Below are 25,041 nucleotides of genomic sequence, written 5' to 3'. Positions count from 1 at the left end.
AGGAGTGAGTGAAGCAGAAACTTAGACTTGGCCATTGGGTTGCCATGATATATGCAATGTATTTATGTATAGCTCTCTGTTTACATCTCTATTTTATTCAAATATTCACAGAGGAACCCCCTGACCCATAAAATCTGTCTTGGGGAGTCTTCTGTGATAGAAATGGTTTTGACAGCGATGGTTCAGCCTTAAAGAGGGCAGGGGGCGGAGGTGGTGGTGGAGGAGCCACATATGTTTATCGGGTAAGATCTTTATTTTCTTCCCATTCTCTTGTCTCAGACAAATCTTTAAAATATCCATCATAGCCTTGTGAGTCCCCTTAAGGGGAACCATGTGGATGGCAGTCGTCGCCTGATAGTGCCTGTCTAGACAAGCATTTTTGAGACATCCTGAAATAATTTGGGGTCGTCTGAATTGGAATACAGTTGGAAGTGAAGGCTTGTCTGGAATCATGGTATGCTTTCTTTTTTACTTGAATGAAAAGTAAGTCTAATGTTGTTTTTGGGATGCACGGGGGCAGATGGAGAACGGGGAACCGGTGCCTTTGCTGATTGCAGCAGGAGGAGGAGGAAAGGCCTACCTGGAGGACCTGAGAGCAGCCTGGAACAGATTTTCCTGGAACAATACGAGAATGACACCTCCGCCCCTGGTGTCAATGGCAAATCCGGAGCAGCAGGTACTCTTCCAATGACAAAAATATATATTATATTATTTTTGAATTATATATTATTTCATGGCCCACAATTAACTCAGTTGATTAGTTCAACAGTGATTAGTTCTTTCAATTAACTCTTTTAAAACAATGTTAGCTACACTAATAGCTAAAATTGTGTCTCATTTCATTAAGCCACTTAAAGGGGCTATGTCTTTTTAAAGAGGTCATAAGACACGATCCTGTGTTCTCTTCGGAGTGTTACAAGCTGTTATGTGCATAAATAAGATCCGTAAAGTTCCAAAGATTAAAGTCTTAAACCAAAAGATATATTCTTTCTAAAAGTTAAGACTCAACCACACCTTCCTAAAATGCCTCATTCAAACACGCCCCCACAAATCTGCGTCACTGTGTGGGAAGATTTGCATAACACCGGCAAAATATTTATTTAAAGAAAGAAAAGCATAATTTTTATTCTCGCTACAGTATTGTTGTCGCTGCCGTAATGTCGTTGTGATGCTGTGTGTTTTCAACTATGGTAAGGGGCATAACATTTCCGCCACATAGTTGAGATATTTGGCCAATCACAATGCCCTGGAAAACTGGCCAATCAGTGCACACCGTGCTTTTCAGAACACTGAGCTTGGTAAAAATCAACATGTTTCAGAAATGTAGGGCAAAGAGGTGCAACAATAATGTACGGTATATGGAAAATACTGTGTTTTTGAATCTAAAACTGTATGTCCATTCAGTTCCCAAAGTCCAGCATTAGGATCACTGGCTAGTCTCAGTTGCTGCTTGTACTGTGTTATGGTATTGAAATTACTTTCTTTGAATGCTAGCAGTTACTCTGTGGTTTAGATTTGAACAAAGGACAAGTATGCCTATTATTTCAGCGAATTCTTGCTATTCCCAAATTTATGAGTGTTTTATGGGCTCTCTAACTTCATTAACCACCTATCAGCTTTTTCACAACAGCACAATAGTGTCAGTTCAGCCATCGGGATCACATTATCTTATGACAGTCCTGTAAGTTATGAAGTAAGAGTTGTGGGATTGGCATCTGGATGATACTTTTTTATGCAGAACTGTCATATGTAAGCAGTTCTGGGCTCTCACTTAATAGACATACAGTACAGACCAAAAGTTTGGACACACCTTCTCATTCAAAGAGTTTTCTTTATTTTCATGACTATGAAAATTGTAGATTCACACTGAAGGCATCAAAACTATGAATTAACACATGTGGAATTATATATGGAATTATATACATAACAAAAAAGTGTGAAACAACTAAAAATATGTCATATATTCTAGGTTCTTCCAAGTAGCCACCTTTTGCTTTGATTACTGCTTTGCACACTCTTGGCATTCTCTTGATGAGCTTCAAGAGGTAGTCACCTGAAATGGTCTTCCAACAGTCTTGAAGGAGTTCCCCGAGAGATGCTTAGCACTTGTTGGCCCTTTTGCCTTCTGTCTGCGGTCCAGCTCACGCCTAAACCATCTCGATTGGGTTCAGGTCCGGTGACTGTGGAGGCCAGGTCATCTGGTGCAGCACCCCATCACTCTCCTTCTTGGTCAAATAGCCATTGATGCCTTCAGTGTGACTCTACAATTTTCATAGTCATGAAAATAAAGAAAACTCTTTGAATGAGAAGGTGTGTCCAAACTTTTGGTCTGTACTGTATGTATCTGCCAAAAAAGTAGAAGAGCTGACAATAAGTAATAATTAGTATCTGTAAGTTGGCTGTATTTTGCCTCCTCAAACCAACGTAATTTCTCTGTGGAACAGCTTTAAACTAACATGCCCAGCACTGAGTAAACATGTCTGTATTTCTGTGTGTGTGTTTAGGTGGAGGAGGTGGATGGAGCGACCTGTCTTTTCTCGCCTGGGCAGGGAAATCTCTTGTGGAAGGAGGTCAAGGAGGCTCATCCTGTCCTGAGGCTTTGTCAGTGCTGGGATGGGCTACATTTGGAGGGTTTGGGGGAGGTGGGGGCGCTTGCACTGCTGGAGGCGGTGGTGGAGGATACAGAGGTGAAAAAAACACTTGTAAATATGTCACAATCACAACCATAAACTTGCCGAGGCTGCATTTATATGATCAAAAAATACAATAAAATTATAACATACTATTACAATTTAAAGGGATAGTTCACCCAATAATGAAAATTCTGTCATTAATTATTCATCCTCATGTCGTTCCAAACTTGTAAGACCTTCGTTCATCTTCAGAACACAAATTAAGATATTTTTTATATAATCCGAGAGCTCTCTGATCCTCCCATAGACGGCAAGGTTACTACCACGATCAAGGTCCTGAAACGTAGCAAGGACATCAGTAAAACAGTCCATGTGACATCAGGGGTTCAACCGCAATTTTACGAAGCTACACAAATACTTTTTGATAAAAATAATGGAAAAATAATGACTTTATTCAACAATTCTTCTCCTCCTCATCCCTTATGCTGTGGCGTGCCGCCATTATGGACAATAATACTGATGTCCAGGGGCGATTCTAGGATTTTCATTTTAGGGGGGCTCAACCCCCAATAAGGGTATGATTAAAAAAATATTATTTGACTATTACAGTAGGGTTGTAAACTACTAACCTTATTGCAATCCACTATTCCATTGTATTCCCTGTATTTCATATATGGGAGTAGGAGTACTGACTGAGCCATATACATATAACACTGAAAAAAAAAAGTTGGGTTGGGAATATAGATTTTTTTTTTTACAATGAAGACTTCCTGATTCATTATTAGGAAATTCATGTTTATCCTTTGACGATACCACTGCTTTTTCTTATGATATGTACGTGGAAATTGGCAGACAATGACAATGACAATGACTGCAATGAATCTTAGGAACACAGTGGTATTGTGTGAGATTGGCTGTCTGCGTTCTATTCTCACCTGATTGTTGGAAAAAATTTTGTATATCCATCTACAATGAAATATAATTTTTTTTTTTTTTTTTTTTTTTTTTTTTTTTTTAGCTTTTTAGCCTTTATAATCAACAATATGGTTGGTTATACATCAAGACACCCCCTGAAAATGTATTTCATTCAAATCAAATCATTTAACTAACCAGCTAATATTCATTAAGAATATAGACAAAACATGTATTAATGTAATTGTCTATTGGCAATATGTTTAATCTGTTCTATATTTATTTCAGTGTATAAAAAATAACAACTGGAATGATCAATTTGCCACTTCTATAAATCAATTACTTAAATCAAAAATCTCTTTACTCTAACTCTAATATATGTTTCATGATACACTAATGATTCATCATTACAAAATTATATTTAATAATACAAAACAAAATAACTCCACATAATGTTTCTCTCTCGGTGCCATTTAGTGCTTTCAGACAATGATGTGTATCGTTAATCATTTCTGGGCATGGCTGCATAATGAAATGCCGTAATGCACAATAATATGTTTTAAATTTTAAAAAGTAAATTAAAATATATAATTCTAAAGTATGTTTTCATGGGTGTTAATCGCTTCATTTTTGTTGGAAGATAAAACAACTATCACAATTTGATAAGGGGTGAAGGTGAACGAAGCGAAGACGTATTGGCATTGGATGAGAAACTGAACTGTGTATTGGTCCAGTAACATTATGTAAACTGCAATTACAAGAACTGCACCGATGCAGATGTCATATCATAGCAATCTATCAATAAATGCACACACACACACACACCTTGTACTCTCTGATGTTCGCTCTGCTCGGTTTGCGAATCCATGCAAACTCGGATCAGGGGAGGAGCCGAAACTTGATATTTTAGCTCTTGGATTTCATCAAAAATATCTTAATTTGTGTTCTGAAGATGAATGAAGATCTTACAGGTTTGGAACGACATGAGGGTAAGTAATTAATGACAGAATTTTTGGGGTGAACTATCCCTTTAAAATAATACATATTGATATAAAATTTATTTCTATGATACAAAGCTGAATTATTTAGCAGCCATTATTTTGGTCTTCAGTGTCACATGATTATTCAGAAATCATTCTAATATGCTTATTTGGTGCTCAGGAAACATTATTATTGTCTGTGTTATAATTGTGCTATTTTCAAAAGTAGAGAATTTATTTGAAATAGGAATCATTTTAAATATAACAAAGTATAAGAAATGACTTAACTGGCCCTTTTTTATGAATTTAATCTGTGCTGAATAAAATTATTAAATAAAAAATAATCTAAATTGTAGTGTATATAATATGGAAAATAAATGTTATCATATAGCTTTATTTATTATGTGATATACCAGTACATTGCATTATGCTGTAGAATTTGTATATCTTTTTATTTATTGATTTTTACTGCAAAAGCAAAATATTTTGCCGTTGTAATGGAAGACACATGAGAAACTTAACACTACAAGGTTTAGATTGTAGTTCAAATGTTCTGTTCATAGTTATTATTGACCACTTGCTGTGAGTTTTTACTGAAACACACTGTGATAACTAACAACAGATCTTTGTTTTACAAAGAATGACTTGCTTTGGAGGCAGATGTTTCATTTAAAAAGATTATTGTCCAGCCGTTGTTAAATCCTCACATGTGCATTTGCAGGTGCATTTGCAAGTCTTTTTTTTCCCAATGTGGATGATTTGTTTTAATTGACAATTTTTATATATTTTTTTTATTCTGATGTAACCTTTACCCAGGCGGTGATGCACCCCTTCTTGATGGCATCACAGCAGATGGACATGACGGCGTCTCTTTTGTTCACCCCATGGGAAAGATATTTCTACATCCACTTGCAGGTCAGGCTTTATCTAATCCAGACTATCTATTCTGATGTACAGAATGATAGTCTTAAAAAAAAAAAAAGATCATAAAAAAACTGTTCACATGCATTTAGTTTTATTACACACATCCAGAAAACAGTCACTAAAGCTTGCAGATTATAACATTTATAAGCAGAACTGTATTTACATAGATGTGTACACAGACACACTCATGTCACCTAGAAAATATCTGAAATAAATCCTCCAATTGTTTTAATGTTTTTCAATACCCCCAATATGCACTAGCACTGATTTCTTTCTCATAGAAATTGGCTGTATTGAGAAAACAGGCCACGCACACATCCACTCTGATTCAGTAATAAACATGAAACTCGTGGTAGATAACAGAAGACCTTATGTGACTTGTTGAAGTTGGCGCCACTGTTTATTACTGCAAGTGTGTTTTGAGTTAGAAAAGGCCAAGCACAAAGTTTTCATATGTGACCCTATATATATATATATATTATTTTTTATTTTAATTTTTTTTGATCCAGGAAGACACCCTCGACTGAAGCACTGGAGTTTTGTGGGAGTACTGATGTATTTGTATGTGTTCTAGCTATGGAGAGTCATGGGGAGGCTGAGATCGAGGTGTATCTAAACTGCAGCCACTGCCAGACCCAGAGTTGTAAAAGAGATGAAGATACCAGACTCATCCTCTGCCTGTGCGACAGCGTCGAGGTTCTTGCATCAGACAACGTCACCTGCCTAGGTACCTAAACAGCTGGTGTCCATTTGCCCTTTAAAATTTGTCTATAAAAGCCTGATTGAAATATTTCTAATTCACCACTTCCTCTGTCATCCTCCAGTTGTCCCACTGGGCTCTCTGGCAGACGGACCCCCATCTCTGATATTTATCCTGGCAGTGATTGCGTCCACAGTAGTCACGGGTGTCGTTCTGACCTGTGCCAGCCTCACGCTCAGTAAGAGACTCTTCCAGTTCTGTGTCAATTCTGTGCCTTCCACATTCCATTGTCTCTGACATGCTTCTTCTATCTCCCTATGATATTACAGGACATCATTTGTCTTGTTAAATTCATTTCATAGAAAAGCAAATTCAGGGGAGTTCAACATCAGTGCTTTTAGAGCTGGTACAGTAATCATTAGGAAGAGTGGAAAATATAACTAGGTTTTTTTTCATACCCACCAATTATTTTGAAAGTACAAAAAATAACTTAAAAACATTGGAGCCACTGGGCATTAGTGTTCCATCATTTAAAAAAACCTAAAGAAGTTGCTTACTAAATAAGCCCTTTCACACATACAGACTTTTCCAGAAAATTACCGGTAAATTGTCGTAAAGAGCGACAGTAAAATTAAAGCGCTTCTCCTTATCCGGGCGGATGAAGAAATTTGTCATCATCTGAGAGGAACTGTGAGTGATGCAGTGACGTATGATAAAATATCTGTTAACTGTCTCCGAGAGCAATGCATTCACAGGACAAAGTCAGGTCATCAATAAACTGAAAACATTGCGTCTTAATATCTAAAAAATAAATGACCATCACAAACGAAGTAGTAGTGGAAGTATTTCTTGTTCCTATTATGACTTTTGTCAATCTATTTGGGGATCCTGCTACTCCACAAATCCTGTAGCTCTAAACCAGTGGATCTCAACCCGTGGCACGTCATGAAATCACACGCAGCCCACCATGCCGAACACAATAAAAAAAAATAACTAAGTTTTACATCTTATTTTAGCTTTTACCTAGGGAAAAACACATAGGGTACAAATGAGAAGATCATAGCCTACGTTTGATCAGTTTAGCCTTCTCAAATCATCACGAATTGTCTAAAATAAAATCTAAAGATATAAAATAGTTCAAGCATGTAACCATGTTTTAACGTTAAACCCATATAAATGTGCACTATATCGAATATTTTGTGCGGAGAGTGCAAGATAAAACACGCTTTTTTGGGACATATAGGTGCCAGCGCAACAATAATGTAAAATAAAGAAATATAAAATAAAGAAAATAAACATGCTTTCTGCCGTCTCATCTTGAACAGGAGCGCTTACAAAAATAAACCGAAACTCAGCGAATACATGCCTCACACACATGATAAATATATCTGTAGAAAGCTTTAATTTACTACTTAACGAAATACTTAACGAATTTACTATTTCCCTCTGTCACATTCATGGTAATTACTTTTTTCCGGTACTTTGCAACATCTTTTTAACTCAATTTGAACGCAGTACCTACTGTTTGCAACTTCATTGTGCTTTTGCTCCTTTCAAGACGAATTTCACTAAATTGGTCAGCTCCCGACAGCATCAGGTGTTTTATTAATGGTGAGTATAATTATTTAAACCAGTCGTCTATTACGGTGTCTCTGTAACAAAAGCAGTTGCATGAATACTAAAGTTTGAATCAAAAATGAAACCATCAACAGAAATACTGACCATGTATTACCCTCCATGTTTAAAAATACAAGCGCAGCTGTTTAGAGGTTAATGACGTCACAGAATTTACCGGTATTTTGGAATGGATGTGTGAATGGTGCTTTTCCGGAAAAAAGACGGAATGTCGTTGACTGTGTGAACAGCGCATTTTTTAATTTACCGGTAAAGCCATTCCGGTAATTTTACGGCAATTTACTGGTATTACTGTGTGAAAGAGGCTAATGTGACATGAACAAAGCTGTGACACTAGGGACGACTATGTGGCCAAATTTCATACAGCACATAAATACTGTGGGAAAGGGCACATGTAACATATGACAATACACATATGACATAAGATTTTTTTTTTTATATACTTTAATTATAAAAAACATTAATTCACCATGGAGGGATTAAACTGATCAAATTTTACAGTATAGACATTTATATGCAATTAAATGCTGTTCTTTTGAACTTTGTTCATTAAAGAATGCTGAAAAAAAAATGTATCAAATTTTTTTTTTTTACATAAATATGACGCAGCACAACAGTTTTTAACACTGATAATTGTTCCGACACCAGACGTTGTGAGAAATATTGCAAATCAGCATTTCTGAAGGATCATGTGACTGAAGAAATGGCTGCTAAAACTTCAGCTTTGAATAAATTACATTTGAAAATATATTCAAATAGAAAAGAGTTATTTTAAAGTGCTAATAATATTTAACAAAATTACTGTTTTCACTGTATTTTTGATCAGATGAATGCAGCCTTGGTGAACATAAGAAAAAAATATGTATAAAAAAATCATAGTGACCCAAACTGTTGAGTCATATTGTACACAGGCTAATGTGGATGACATGAGACTTTACAGGCCCCATCCCTCATTTTTATGAACTATCAAATGTTTATTACAGAAGATTTAAGTCATGTTAAATAAGCCAGCTGTCAGTTAGGCCTCCAGCAATATTCACATATTCACTTGTTTCTTAATTCCTATAATTCTGTGGTTGCTCTTGCTGTTAATTTCACACTTACTGCACATTTTTTTTTCTTTTAATTTATCTTATGTTAGATTTTGAAGAGTGGGCTTTTAATATTTGTACAAATGACTTGCTTGTTTTTTGATCTAACTACTGTTTATAGTGTTGGACAATAGCCCATAAAGGATTGAGGAGGGAACTAAAACAGGGACCGCTATTAACCTTAAAAAATGGCCTTTGAAATTAATTTATATAAATAAACAATTAAGCCAAATTACTTTCAAAACTAACTGCAGCCTCACTGATGGGCTTTTTGTAGATGCATGCAGATCAGTATCTTAATTATAAGTGCTGCTATTTAACTTGTGTCTTTTATACTTGCAACAACATTTTATGCTTAAAAAGGTTTATTTTCCAGTACTGGACAGTGAGGGAATATTGAGGGTGTCATGATGCACTGTCCCTATAAACGTGAGCAATTAATGAGGATATCATTTTTCTTCAAAAATATTGCTTAAAATTCATAATACGTTCATCATGCTGGTGGCTGTCCAAAATACTGACCCTTGAATTGAACTCTTGTAAAGGGAAACTAAAGAATTAAATGAAAGAGTTTGTATATCAAATGTCAAAAGCGGTGACTTTGGGATGCATTGGGATTTGTGATTATATTGATAATTACTTTATTACATATCATTTAGGATATTTTATTGGCTATAAATAGATAAAAAGGGTATGGTAACATATATAATATATCATATGTTACCATATCCTAGCTGATATTTTAAACAAATCCTGTTGGCTTTTTTCCATAGCATTACAATAAAAAATGTTATGCTTAAATGAAAACTATAGCCATTAAAACATAATATGCAGTAGGCGCTTTGCATAGAAAGAGTTCTTTTTTTATAGAAGAAGGTAATTACTTGCTTTTATCATCACCTTAATCTGGCCATTGTCAATAAATAAAGAATATGGCACTTTACAATAAGGTTTTAGTGATTATCTAAGATTAACCAACAATGAGCAATACGCTTTGTTACCTGTAGTTAATATATAAAAAAGCTGTTCATTAATGTTAGCTCAGGCCCATTATATAATATTAACAGATGGATCTTTTGATTTTAATAATGCATTGGTGAATGTTGAAATAAACATTTAGTAAGATGTTTTTCATTGTTGTTTGCTCAGTTCCCCAAATGCATTAAATGTGACTGAGATATGCCATAAACAGTCTGTCACAGTGTAACTTTATGTATATGCTATGGACACTTATTTCTATAAATGCTTTATTTTTTTATTGACCATGCTTAATATCACATATCCTCCTTATGTTTGATTTAAAAACATATATTGTTTGTTTGACCTGTGCACTAACTGTAAAATCCTGTGCCATGACTTTTGTATGTATTTTTAAGATAAATAAAGACGTCATAACACAAATTCCCAAAGAGAAGTGGAACTGACTTCTTAAAAGTTACTTATTTTGTCTATTTTGCGGATTGTATTTAATTTTCTACAAGTTACATGTACACAAAACTCAAATTCAAACAGCTGGGTCCTTAGATAGCAGAGCTCCACTGGACGCTAATTGTGTGTCTTCCCCTGAGCTCTCCCCCATGCAGGTTGGTAGTCTTTGCTCGGGTTTCCCCCCTCTCACCCCTAATACCTGGTCAACTTCCTGCCGGCTTCGCTTCGCGCCACTGCGCCAGCAGCCCGATGGCAAAAGGGGACCTCTCACCTCCACGCAGCGCCCTCCCTAGCAGACTACCAACCTGCATCAGGGACATGGGCAGCCTCCACTGAGGGTGAGTCCACCCTGCCCGATCGCCTGCTGACAGGCCCAGAACTTTAGTCCTCACCTGAGGGGCTTTTTTGGTTTTAAATTCAAGAAAGATGAAAGTTTTGTCATCTTGATAGAACTCCATGGGGAGAAATAAGTGCACTTGGTTGTTCTGTTTCTTTGAGAAAATTACCATCATGCTGAAAGCTTTAGGATACATCAATTTCATCGCACTCTGAGACCAATAATTCTACAAATTAAGCAGGTGGAATAATTCTTAAATCTTGATCATTTTTGCTGTGTTTTTGTCTTTTTGCAGTCTATTACCGTAAGAAGAACCACCTGCATGCGGTCAGGATTCGACTACAGAGCCCAGAGTACAAGCTTAGCAAAATCCGCTCGTCCACCATAATGACGGACTATAACCCCAACTACTGCTTTGCTGGCAAGGCGGCCTCATTGAGTGAGCTTAAAGAGGTTCCACGCAAGAACATCACCCTCCTCAGGTATCTATATGCTGCTTCATACATACTGTTTGAGGTCTATAAGAGTTTCAAAATTTTTTGAAAGAAGTCTCTTAAACTTAGCATGACTGCATTCATTTGATCAAAAATATGGTAAAACCAGTAATATTTAATAGTAATAATACCTTTTTTTCTATTTTAATATTTTAATACCTTAAAATGTAATTTATTCCTGTGATGGTAAAGCTGGATTTCACCAGCCATTACTCCAGTCATCAGTCTCAGATGATCCTTGAACAAATTCTAATATGCTGATTTGGTGCTCAAGGAATATAAAAGTTATATTCTTATCTGCGTAACATTTTTGTGGAAAAAGTAATCGTTTTTTTCAGGATTCTTTGATGAATAGGAAGTTCAAAAGAACAATCTTCATTTGAAAAGGAAATCTTTTTTAAAATTCTAAATGTCTTTAATGCATCAATGCTGAATTAAAGTATTATTCCTCAAACTACTGAACAGTAGTGCATAATAGATCATTCTGAGGCTTTGAAAGCTGCTTTTTCTGATTTAGCTTGTTTTCATTTTTTTTTCTTCAAGACTTTTTGATCTTTTTGTTAATCTAGGTTAATGTTATTTATAAATATGCTAATATTGTTTAATGTTTATTCATAATACAGTAATGCTAATTTATATAAAACCAATAAAAAATAAATTTGTTTATGTCTAATAATATTGGTTAATGTATGACATGTTATAAAAGATTTTCCATTTTCACTTCTTGATACCTAATGCATTAACTGATGTTAACAAGGTTAAAATGGTTAATATCTGAAATATTGCTTCTTCAGTTTCTACAGTAAGGAAACTGTGAGTCATCACATGTTACTGTACATTCTGGGAATTCTGCAGAATTTGATTTGAAACACAACCACAACCACTGTGCATTGTATGTTTGCATTATGTCTGTGCACTGTTTTATTATGGCTAATTTGTAATGCTTTCAGCTCCATTTAACACATCACATTTGCATTAATTCTGCAAAATTTCACAAATTGCCTTCAAAGTTAATGAAAATATAACCCCAGGTTATGCAGGTCCTGTTATTAGTTAAAATAATGTTCTGGGTTAAATACAAGTTGAGCTCTGTTGACAGCACATGCGACGTGCTGTTGAATAAAAACGAGAAATCACGTTGACTTGTATTTAACTTAAAACAAATTTTAGTTTGGAAGTCTGCTGAATGTATCCCGTTCAACCCACAATACTACTTTAATATTCTTTGATGACATACGAAAATAATTTCCACATTTAAAACATGTGAGAAATGATGCTGTCTTGCATTTTTAACTATAGGGCGTTGGGACACGGTGCCTTTGGGGAAGTGTACGAAGGACAGGTTTTGGGTATGAATGGAGAGAACACAGCCATGCAGGTTGCTATAAAGGTGAGTGTTACCAGATCTGCATTTCCCTTTGAAACTGGTGTCTGGCTTGTCTTAATTGATCCTGTGTTTTATCTCTTTCCATTCTTCTGACAGACTCTCCCAGAAATCTGTTCTGAGCAGGATGAGATGGATTTTCTAATGGAGGCTCTGATTATGAGGTATGCTTGGCTGTAACATACACTCACAGCACTGCTCTGGCCGCACATGTGTGCGACAGACAGAAAAAGACATTGTCATTCCAATCCTCTGCTCTCAGTCAAACTAACTGTAGGCTATGAAATCTGTTCCTTTCTTTTTAAACGTTTGTTGCGATTAGCGGGTTCACATCTGTTGTTTGTGTTTGAAGGTATGACATCCTCTTTAGTCAAGCAGCAGATGTTTTCTAGTGATTAATAGTCTTCTGAGCAAACCATACTTTAGTTAATGAACAACATCTTATCCCTTATTTGCATGGGCTACATCAGTGGTTCCCTAAAAGCGGATATTCAGATTTGGCCTTGTAAAACTGAGCATTTAGACATTTTAAAATAGCGTATTATATAAAATTATATTATTCTATAAAATTATATTATATAAAATTATTTCAAGTAAAGATGTTTATAGAAATAACTTCATCAACTTTATTAAACAAAACCAAGTTTTAAAATTTTTTTTGTAATTTTATTTCTTTATATATATATATATATATATATATATATATATATATATATATATATATATATATATATATATATATATATATTTATTATTTTTTTTTTAATTCATTAACAAATTGTTACTTTTTAAATGAAGTCCAGTATAATATTAAGAACTATTATATCGGTACTTATGATTTTACTGGTACAATATTCAGATTTATTGATGGGATTATGGGGATATATACTGTAAAAGACAAAAAAGGTTTGAAAAAGTAGCCTAAATAATGCATTTAAAAATTTTATGATATATTGTTAGAAGAAATCGTAAGTATATTTCAGTAATATGTTGTTAATGTGCCACAATAGGTAAAAAGTATCCCACTGTTCAGTACAGCAGTTTAACATTTTCTCAGAGCTTTGTTGCCCTTCAGTTCAAAATGCTTTATAATGAGTGAGTGAGTGACGTGACATACAGCCAAGTATGGTGACCCATACTCAGAATTCATGCTCTGCATTTAACCCATCCAAAGTGCACACACACAGCAGTGAACACACACCCAGAGCAGTGAGCAGCCATTTATGCTGCGGTATCCAGTTGGGGGTTCGGTGCCTTGCTCAAGGGCACCTAAGTCATGGTATAGTCAGCCCGAGACTTGAACCCACAACCCTAGGATTCGGAGTCAAACTCTCTAACCACTAGGCCACGACTTCCCTTAATAATAATAATAGTCTACAATGTGCATAGTGTTATTAATAAACCAAGATGAACACTGTTTTGTGTGTGCAGTAAGTTCAGCCATGAGAACATTGTGCGCTGTATTGGCGTCAGTCTGCAGATCCTGCCTCGCTTCATACTGCTGGAGCTCATGACAGGAGGAGACATGAAGACTTTCCTCAGACTAAACCGCCCCAGAACTGTGAGTGTTTGCTTGTGTTAGAGTGTGGAGACATCATACTATCCCTGGTTTCTCATTTTTGCCAACATCTGTGGAACATACTTTGCAATAGAAAACAACAATTATAATTCCATTTATTATGAAGAGAAGTAAGATATGCACACTTTTAATACAAAACAATTCTCTAAAAGAACTTTCAAAATGTAATCTTGCCTTTTCACAGAATCAACCGTCTTCTCTAAGTATGCTGGAGCTTCTGCATATGGCCAGAGACATTGCACTTGGCTGTCGTTATCTAGAAGAGAACCACTTCATCCACAGGTGATTTCTCAAAGCCAAACCTGACTGAACTTTGCCCTAAAGTAGCCTTCAAGTGGAAACCACTCTTCAATCAATATAAAGATGTCACTAACTCACTGTTAAAGTTAGTTGTGTATGTCTGGTGTGTGTTTCAGGGACATTGCAGCACGAAACTGCCTTTTGACCTGTCCTGGTCCAGAGAGAGTGGCTAAAATTGGAGATTTTGGGATGGCTCGAGATATTTATAGGTGTACTTCTTATCTCAAATACTTTTTCCTGGTTTAATACCTGTTAAGTATAATAAGGAGCACAGGCATTTAATTTTTTCATTAAGGACTGCTTTGCATTGCAGGGCGAGTTACTATAGGAAGGGTGGCCGTGCCATGTTGCCGGTGAAGTGGATGCCACCTGAAGCCTTTCTAGAGGGCATTTTTACATGCAAGACTGACACCTGGTAATAACAGTTCTGCTTTACTACATTATCTTTTTTTGTCAGCAATATCAAGTTGTAAAGGTATTAAAGAATCGATTTTTTACATCAGTGATTAGTGCTGCAGAGACCAGAGGCCAGACATTGGAGTTATTACATGCAATTTGTCTCCATCTGCAGGTCTTTCGGAGTACTGCTGTGGGAGATTTTCTCTCTTGGATACATGCCTTATCCATGCAAGACCAATCAGGAAGTGCTAGAGTTTGTAACAGGTGGAGGTCGTATGGATCCTCCTAAGAGCTGCCCAGGCCCTGTGTAAGTAATGCTGCGTTCCAGGCAGGTTTTTGAGCACGTAAGTCACGATTTCAAACCACGACTCACGACTTTATAGCGTTCCAGGCAAGTCACGCCAAACTTCCTGAGCGCAAGCAATTGTAGCTAGATTATTAATTTTATTGCAATGTTATATTGTCCTAAAATCGTTTTTTTAAACGTGCACCACTTGCGTAAACACTGCATCCATAGGCAATATTATCCGTAGAGGCTGCCATTGTTGTTTCGCAGGCTATGTGACGTCCGAGTTTGTAACTCAGAGTACATCTATCTAGTATGAGTTCACGGGTGGGAAGTCACGGGTTTGACTGCTGTTCCAGTGCAGTTTCACGGGTAGAAGGTTGGAAAAACACGGGTTACGGGTTGCCTGGAACGCGGCATAACAATAACAGCTTTAAGAATGGATTTTGGGTCTGACTTGGACTTAAATAAATGTAAATGTAAAATTTTTTAATTAAAATGTAGAGTTGTAAACTGAAACCGTGGATTAATGATTTAACTCGAGCTGCTAGGCAAAAGTTTAGGAAAGCTGAGCGCCAATGGAAAAAACATAAATTGCAGGTATTTTATGATATCCTAAAGGACTGTTGGCGTAATTATCAGAGAACTGTTAAAACTGAAAAGGCTAAATACCTCACTGATGTGATCGATAAAAATGGCCATAAACCTCATGTTCTTTTTAGAACAATTAATTCTGTTCTTCATATCCCCCAATCCATAAAGCAGGAAGAATCTATTGTGGCCTGTGAAAAATTCCTCCACTTTTTTGTGGAAAAGATTACCACTATTAGAGCTAGCATTTCACCTCCAGACTTTGATCCTTTCATTTCCATAAAGTGTGCTGCAGTCTTCATTGAGTTTGAGCCTGTTTCCATCCTGGCCCTTAATGATATTGTTACACACGTAAAACCGTCAATTTGTCCCACTGATATCATACCACCATGTCTTTTTAAAGAGGTATGGAACACTATTGGGCCAAACATCCAAGCAATAATAAATAGTAGTCTTACTTCTGGCTATGTATGTGCCACTTTTTTTAAAGAGGCTGTGGTGCAGCCCCTTATCAAAAAACTAAATCTGGACACTTCAGTTCTTTCAAATTATCGTCCGATCTCTAAGCTTCCTTTTATGTCCAAGATTTTAGAGAAGGCAGTCCTAGTGCAGTTGCAAGCCTTTTTAGATCTGCATGGTATTTTTTAGGTGTTTCAGTCTGGTTTTAAAGCATTTCATAGCACAGAGACTGCACTTATTAAAGTTTTTAATGATATTTTAATTTCAACAGATTCTGGAGATTCTACAATTCTGATGCTTTTAGGTCTTACAGCAGCATTCGACTGTTGACCACAGTGTTCTTATCTCGCATCTTGAGCACAGCGTGGGGATTAAAGGCACTGCATTAGAATGGTTTAGATCCTATTTCTCAAAGAGAGTGTTTAAAGTTGGGTATGGGGGCTTTACCTCACCCGCAGCACCAGTGACATGTGGAGTACCGCAGGGCTCTGTTTTGGGACAGATTCTCTTCTCTCTTTACTTGCTTCCTTTAGGATCCATCTTAAAGAAGCATAACATTAGTTTCCATCTGTACTCAGATGATTTAAAATCTACCTGATTATAAAAAGTAAGGGTGAGGACTCAATAAATAAGCTGTTAGATTGTTTTTACGACATTAAAGCATGGATGGATTTAAACGTTTTACATTTTAATGAAAGTTAAACTGAAATTATGATTTTTAGACCTAGCAGTTCTACTAGCACCTCCAAACTGGACCTGGGAGCTCTAACGCCCTACTTCAAGTGTATGGTAATGAACCTTGGTGTTAAGATGGATAGTGATCTTCAACTCGAGAAACAGAAGAAATCTGTTTTTAAAGCTAGTTTCTTTCAACTTAGGCTACTTATCACATTGAAGCCATTTTTATCTTTTAAAGATTTTGCGAGGGTTATACATGCTTTTATCACCACTCGCCTGGATTATTGTAAGGCTTTATATATACAGTAGGAGTTAACCAGGCCTCTCTCTCTAGATTGCAAATGGTTCAGAATGCTGCCGCTCGACTCCTTACAGGAACTCTTCATTGGCTTCCAGTTTGTTTTAGAATAAAGTTTAAGATTTTATTGTTTGTTTTTAAATCTCTTCATGGTCAAGCCCCAGCTTACATTGATGATCTACTGAAGACGCATACTCTTCTGAGGTCATTAAGGTCTGCTGACCAATTATTCTTATCTGTCCCTAGAACACGATTCAAAAATAGGGGAGATCGAGCATTTTCAGTTGTGGCCCCTAGGTTGTGGAATGATCCGCCTATGGGTGTAGCTCCTAGCCTTGACATTTTCTCAAAACTCACTTTTATTCATTGGCTTTTAAACCAGCCTGAGAATTTATAATCTGCATTTTAATCTTCTAATTTGTCACTTGTTTTTCTTGTGTTTTGTACTCGTGTCATGTGTTTATAATTTGTCTGAAATGATGTCAGTGTCCATCACTTTGGCTAACCTCGGTTGTTTTAAATGTGCTTTACAAATAAAATTGTATTGTATTGTATAAGCTATAAATTATTTTATTATATAATGGATTTTATTCTGTTTTAGTTATCGGATCATGACACAGTGTTGGCAACACTGTCCAGAACACAGACCAAACTTCTCGACTATTTTAGAGAGGATCAACTACTGTACACAGGTATAACACAGTCAAAATTTGAAAGATTTAGATTTCAGTATATTAGGTGGTATGTTCATTTAATTTATTTAGATGAGACATTTTCTAACTTTTTGCTTTCAAGGTCCACCCTTCCTGAAAAAAAATAAAAAAAATAAAAATAAAAAAATATATATATGTATATGTGTGTATATATATATATATATATATATATATATATATATATATATGTATATATATATATATATATATATGTATATATGTATATAATTATTATTATTATTTTTTTTTTATAAACACCTATGTTTACTGATTCAGAAAACTAAAATAATACATTAACACTACAACTACAATTTTTCAGTAAATAATATTCTAAAATAACCTTGTAACCAGTGTTATTTTAGTATTATTTATTTTATATTTTCCATTTTAATTCAGTTTAAATTGTAATAATTTTGTCACGTTTTTATTTCTATTTCCATTTCTAATTTTTATTTCAGTTTTATTTTTAGTAATTGTTATACTTTAAATTAACCATATGTGTTTCAGTTAGAAAAATCTAATATTCAGATTTTTATTTTTTCAATTTTATTTTAATTTATTAAAGTTTTTTTTATAGTTTTAGTTTTCTGTTATGTTAACAACTCTGAAAGATAAAAATAAAAACTCTTATTTTTCTTCACAAAACTACAAAACTAAAATGTCATTTTATTTCTTAATCTTAAAAACTTGAGATGCAAACAGAATAAAATGTTCACAATTATTATATAAACAATAATGAAAACCGCTCACTTACGTCACTCGTGTTTACCCTTTGACTTTTTTTCCCCACCTTTTTCTCCATTTCATCACTCTTCATCACACATTCTACGATATTTCAGGACCCTGATGTCATCAACACCCCTCTGCCAGTGGAGTATGGTCCAGCTGTTGAAGAAGAAGGTGGCACTGTGATCCGTCCTGAAGGATCAGGCAGTATGACCCCTCTTCTAGTGGCCCACCCTATGTCCCAGGATGCTTCCCCTCGACTGGGCATCACCGGTGCTGCCCCACAGGCCCTCAAACCTTCAAAGCTACAAAGACCGGTCCATCTCACACAGGAGGTGGGAATGTACCGAGAGACATTGGAGACTTGTTGGGTTGAGCCGGTTCCTGCTCCTGGAGTCTGTCCAGGACAGTGGCTTCAAGTTCCAGAGCACCGGCCGTGCTCCAGGAGTAGTTCATCATCAGGCAGCCAGAGGCTAAAGAACAAGACAAAAAACCTTTGGAACCCCACCTATGGTTCCTGGGTCCTGGAGAACTTTGGACGAGGGAAGACAGCCCTGTGCCACACCCAGTCCATGCCTCTGTCTTGCAACAACACGTCCATTTCTGTCCCGTCAGAGTTCAATGACCCTGGAGTAGAAGTTAACGCAAGTGTCTCAGCATCCCCACCTCTATCTGCTACATCCTCCCAGACTGCATTCAGTCCGACAGGGACTTCCTCTCAGAAGGGTCCAACAGGGGCTACGGGCGGCTCGATTGCTGCAGTTATGGACTTGGCAAAACTCCAAAGCTTCCCGTGTGGCAACGTAAACTATGCGTACGATGAGCAGACTTACGAGACTGAGAGTTTGCCTGTAGTTGTGTCTAAATCTGTGGAGCCCAACACAAGCTCTTCAGCTACATCTTCACTGGCTGCCCTCGGCCTGGCCAAAACATTTACCCACAAACCACAGGTGAAGCGCCATGCAAGCTACGGACATGAGGACATAAGGAGGTACACCCAGTCTGAGAAGCCCACGAGGGACAGAGATTCTGGCTTTTCCTTGTCTGAAGACCTCAGTGTCACCCCCGTGTAGAGTTGAACAGTCCAACTGAGAAAATGCCTCATTTTTGGTGGTGTTTTGTTTTTGGCACATAGGTATTTTACTGCAATAACTGCAGTGGATTATCTAGAGGTGGAATGACAGGTTAAAGCTGGAATACGCTTTACGACTTTTAGTAAATATGAATATATTTTAAAACACTAGGCAAACACTAGGTAATTAAAATTCTGTCATTAATTACTCACACTCATGTAATTTAAATACGTATGACCTTAGCTCATCTTCAGAAAACAAATTAAGATATTTATGATGAAATCCAAGAACTTTCTGACCCTGCATAGACATTGACATGACTGAAACATAGTAAGGACATCATTAAAATAGTACATGTGACATCAGTGGTTCAACCGTAATTTTCTAAAGCTATCAGAATACTTTTTGTGCTCAAAAAACTCAAAAACAACAACTTTATTCAACAATTCTTCTCCTCTTCATCCCCTACTCCACTATTATCAAGAGTGCCATGTTGCATCAAAAATCAACGTCATCAACATCATCAACGTCAAAAAGCTCTTGGATTTAATCAAAAAATATCTTAATTTGTGTTCTGAAGATGAATGAAGAACTACAGTGAGTAATTAATGACAGAAGTGTCATTTTTGGGTTTACTGACCCTTTAATGATCGAAGATGCGATCACATTTTTTACTCCCTTTTTTTGTTTCCTGCAAACAATTTGATTGCCAATAGTGTCGTAATGTATGAAGCAGAGCTCATACCAAACTCACTTTCAAACCAGGCAGTTAGGTGTTGGTCAACATAGCAAATCTAGGCAATAAACTTGAACCTGCTACAAAATCTGATTGGGGAAATCTTTTGCCCTTGTGTGAAATTCCTGATTGAGTGGATTCATATTGTAATTCACTGGACTTCGCCTGCTAAAAACTTTGCAGAACAACTCCAGGACAGTGTGACCTCACCCTGAAGATCACAAACTATCAGACTTTCAAGTCATTCCAAAAACAACGGAGATTGATGGAGATGCATGACAAATAAAAACAACGTGTTCTAAAATCGCCTTAAAATGTCAAACAGGTTTGATACTCTTCAAACGGATTGGAATCATGCTCTAAAGCTAAAAAAATCAGTCTGTATCCATTTTACACTATGCAAATTTCTGCGAAATCTGTGACTGCCAAAATCTGCAGTCTTTCTGTAATTTGTGTCATCCTTGTCCAGATGGTGAATCGGGGCAAAGATCTGAGAAAAAGTTGTGTAGTGTATTCCAGCCTTTAATTACTGCCAGTTGGAAACTATGTACGAGTGACTACATTATTTCTGTGAGGTACCAAAGACATGAGGAGTTGTAGCTAATTTGCTATCAAGAGGTGTCTCTCCTGTAAATGGCTGATGGTTTCTATGGAAACTTCCACTTGGCTAATAGCAGCCCTTTTACACTGGATTCTCATCTACTGTACACACTGTGAAAACACATAATGTTCACTTTAAGGACCACATGAAATGAGAAGTCCTTTTTTACAGATTAGTCATAATTAGCAATTAATATATATGTAGGTTTAGATGTGCTTTACAAATTTGCATTTTGTAGCTGGTTTTAAGTGTATATTACAAGAAGATCCAAAGCATGTGCAGACCCCACACAAAAGGAAAGTCATACTCCATGCCACATAACAATCAGTCACAAAATCTAGTTAAACTGATTTGTTTAAAGGTGTCATATGATGCAATTTCAAGTTTTCCTTTCTCTTTGGAGTGTTACAAGCTGCTCGTGCATAGATAAGATCCCTAAAGTTGCAAAGACTAAAGTCTCAAACCCAAAGAGATATTCTTTATAAAAGTTACAACTCGTCCACACCCTCTTTAAACACCTCGTTTAAGCACGCCCCCACGTCTATGTCACTGTGTGGGAAGACTTTGATTCTCGCTCTAGTATTTTTGCTGCCGCCACCATGTGAGACGTGGAGATGCTGTGTGTTTCATTGTGAAAGCAAAACTTTGTTTGGTCTTCCAAAAGAGGACACAACTAGATATCATTGGTTAAGTTGTATTTACAACACTGTTCCAGAACAGTTCAACCCAAATATTCAAATGTGTGCAGTGCATTTTATGGAGGCGTGTTTTCTGAACCTGGGAAGGCTGTGCACAAAGGCTGTTTCTATAAAGTGGGGCAATTCCAACTTTGCAAGAACAGTTTGGTGCTTCTGACTCACAGTCTGTGAGTACGTTTTCATATTTAAAGAATTTGCCACAGACTATTAAAACAAGAGTTTTGAGCAGTGTAGAGTAGCGCTTATTGTTTGTCGTTTCTCCAGTCACAACATGGTTTTTTGTTTACGCGGCGCGATACGCAATGCAACTAAAGACAGTATAAGTCATTATAATCAGTACCGTATTTTTCAGACTATAAGTCGCACCTGAGTATAAGTCGCATCAGTCCAAAAATCCGTCATGATGAGGAAAAAAACCTATATAAGTCGCACTGGACTATAAGTCGCATTTATTTAGAACCAAGAACCAAGAGAAAACATTACCGTCTCCAGCCGCAAGAGGGCGCACTATGTCTTCAGTGTAGACTACAGGAGCACTGAGCAGCATAGAGCGCCCTCTCGCGGCTGGAGACGGTAATGTTTTCTATTGGTTCATTTCTCTTGGTTCATGTCAAATTAATTTTGATAAATAAGTCGCACCTGACTATAAGTCGCAGGACCAGCCAAACTATGAAAAAAGTGCGACTTATAGTCCGGAAAATACTGTAATTATGTCCCCACTGGATACAATAAACGACTAATTTTTAATGAGTTTTATCGCTTTTGTCTTGTCGCCTGGGGACACACGGCATCACTGTATGTTAAGGGGTGTAACATTTCCGTCTCACGCTTGAAGTATTTAGCCAATCACAACACACTGGATAGCTGGCCAATCAGAGCACACCTTGATTTTCAGAATGATGAGCTTTGTAAAAATCAACACGTTTTAGAAAGGCAGGGCATTGAGGAGCAACAGTAATGTACATTATGTGGAGAATAATGTGTTTTTTTAAACTTAAACTGCATAAACACATTAATGTTCTTTTTAGCAACATCATATGACCCCTTTAAAGTAATTGTCTTTTTAAGTTATTTGAGTGACTTGACGAACTTTTAAAGAAACTAAAAAAAAAAATGGTTTAAAAAAGGGATGGTTCACCAAAAAATGAAAAATGTCATTATTTACTTACCCTCAAGTTGTTCCAAACATGTATGACATTTATTTTTCTATTATTTTTAGAGTGGTTTCCATACAATGAGAGCCAATATGTTGTCTTTATTTTTTTTAATTAGAAAAGTCATGGAAATGCCATCACAGCTTTTTTTCTTGTGATATTTACCAATATCCACCTTATTTTTTCCATAAGAGAGGGCACGGCTATTTGTAAATTAAATGTCTAGCTTCCATTGTCATTCACTTCCAGCTATTTTTAGCTGTATAATACAGCTTTTTTTTGCTGCTTGATATTGCAAAACTGGTGTGTCTTACCATACTATTTAATGTATTATCTTAATTATGAACTATGATTTGTAGTGCAAACAGTTTTACTATACTTTGTTATTCTTTGTGACTAATGAACCAAAAGTCTCACACAATCACAGAAAACGGCTTACTTTCGCGTTCATGGCTAGAAGTTTGCTTAACAACTGTATGACAGCTTCCGTTTCTGAGAAACCCTGGAAATATGACAGAGGTCAATTGAAACACAAAGAATATTCTTTTGTGTTCTGCAGGAGAGACTAGGTCATATAGATATGGAATGACATGGAGATGAATAAATGATGACACTTTTTGGGTAAACTAACCCTGTAAAGCTTAGCACTATCACCAGTAACTCAGAGGTACATTTAAAAAGATGGCAGCGTGTTGCAAAGTATTAGTAATAAAGAAATGCTGGCAGAAAGCACCTGTAATCTCAGATCAGGTGGACTTTAAAGGGTGTTTTGAGTAGAAAGTAGCATCAAGGACCATTTATTTTGACTAGATTTAGTGTTTTGTCCTTTGTTTTGTCTGCTGTTAGCTTTGAAAAATCATTACATTTAGAAACAGTATGTTGCCTTTTCACTGAGGGTGTTTTTTTGTGTGCGAAACGTTGAGATAATTGTGAGGGCTTCACAAAGGTGTTGCACCAAATTTGTTGAAAGTAAATGAGATGTAACTGTAATGGTGGAGATTGTATCGATTTATATCTCAATGCACTCCAATAGGGAGCTGTCAAAAGACAACCATTTTTTTTTGCTATTTTTTAAGTACCTTTCCCTCAAAAATAAATAAGTAAAAATAAGTGAATATTATCTTTAGCTACCCTATGTGAACTGTGACTATGTTAATCACCTGCAGGCAAAATGTAAGTATTACAGCAAACACAATCACAAACCGCATAACACCTCAGTGTGGTAATATGATGCATGAGAAGTTTGATTTCGAGACTATTCTTAGGTATTACTAATTATTCTCAAATATTTTCTTATATATTGTAGTTATTAGGTAAATGTTTTTTTGTGTGACAATGTTTATTTGTGTGTGCATTTATTAGTTATTTTAGTCAGGGGCTACTGAGAAAAGCCTTGAGATTTAGAGACAAATGAGACTGAAGTGTATTAGCACAATCTTACATTTATTTTTGTCTTGTTTAACCATTTAAAAGTTTCATATATTGACAGCCTGTTTAGGAGCTTACTCTTTTTGTTGTTGTTGTTCTTTTGTCTTTTTTTTTTTTAGGATACTGGATTGAAGGGTAGAAATAGTTTTACTTTAGTCAGGAAAATGAGTGCTGTAATTTTGGATTAGTATTCCTTTCACACTGAACTAACCCTTATGATATGTAGCTGTACTCATTAATCTGTTTTATTGGTGTTTGTTTTATTATTATTATTATTATTGTTGAGGTTATCACTGCCAATGTTCTGCATGTGTCTTGCTTTTTATGGAAGACTTTGCAGGGGTTTATTTCTAACCAGCCAGACTAGAGATGAACCATCATATAAAGTGAATTTTTATGTACAAGTATTACCTGTAATTTTTATGTTAAAAGATGGACATTGCTGCGTAATAGCAAACCTCAAATAAATTGTTTTTGACTATCATCCTGATATGAAAGACTAAAATGAATTTCAGAAATACATAATTATTTTTGAGCAGATGTTTTATTTGGCATACATGTACTGCACAGGCAACACTGTAACAAAACTCACCTGCCCTCATAAACAAAATAGTGTTACAAGGTTAAGTTCGTCTGATAATGAAACACTTTCAGTGGTGTGTAGGTATAGAAAAATACAACCCAAGTTCTGAAACCATAAAACCAATACAATATATTCATAAAATCATCTGAAGAATTTACAAGACCACCCTAGATTGATCACTGCAGTCCAAGCGATTAATATCATCCTGTTGTACTATAAAT

General features: G+C 36.1%; 1 pseudogene; it reads left to right on the top strand.

Annotated features, from left to right (window-relative positions):
* LOC132113385 (tyrosine-protein kinase receptor-like) overlaps positions 1-19,753 on the top strand; it is a 49,025-nt pseudogene extending 29,272 nt beyond the window's left edge.
* The last annotated feature ends 5,288 nt before the right edge of the window (positions 19,754-25,041 follow it).

The sequence above is a fragment of the Carassius carassius genome, chromosome 32 (genome assembly GCF_963082965.1).
Source record: "Carassius carassius chromosome 32, fCarCar2.1, whole genome shotgun sequence".
Classification (NCBI taxonomy): domain Eukaryota; kingdom Metazoa; phylum Chordata; class Actinopteri; order Cypriniformes; family Cyprinidae; genus Carassius; species Carassius carassius.
This window is presented reverse-complemented; position numbering and strand designations above follow the sequence as displayed.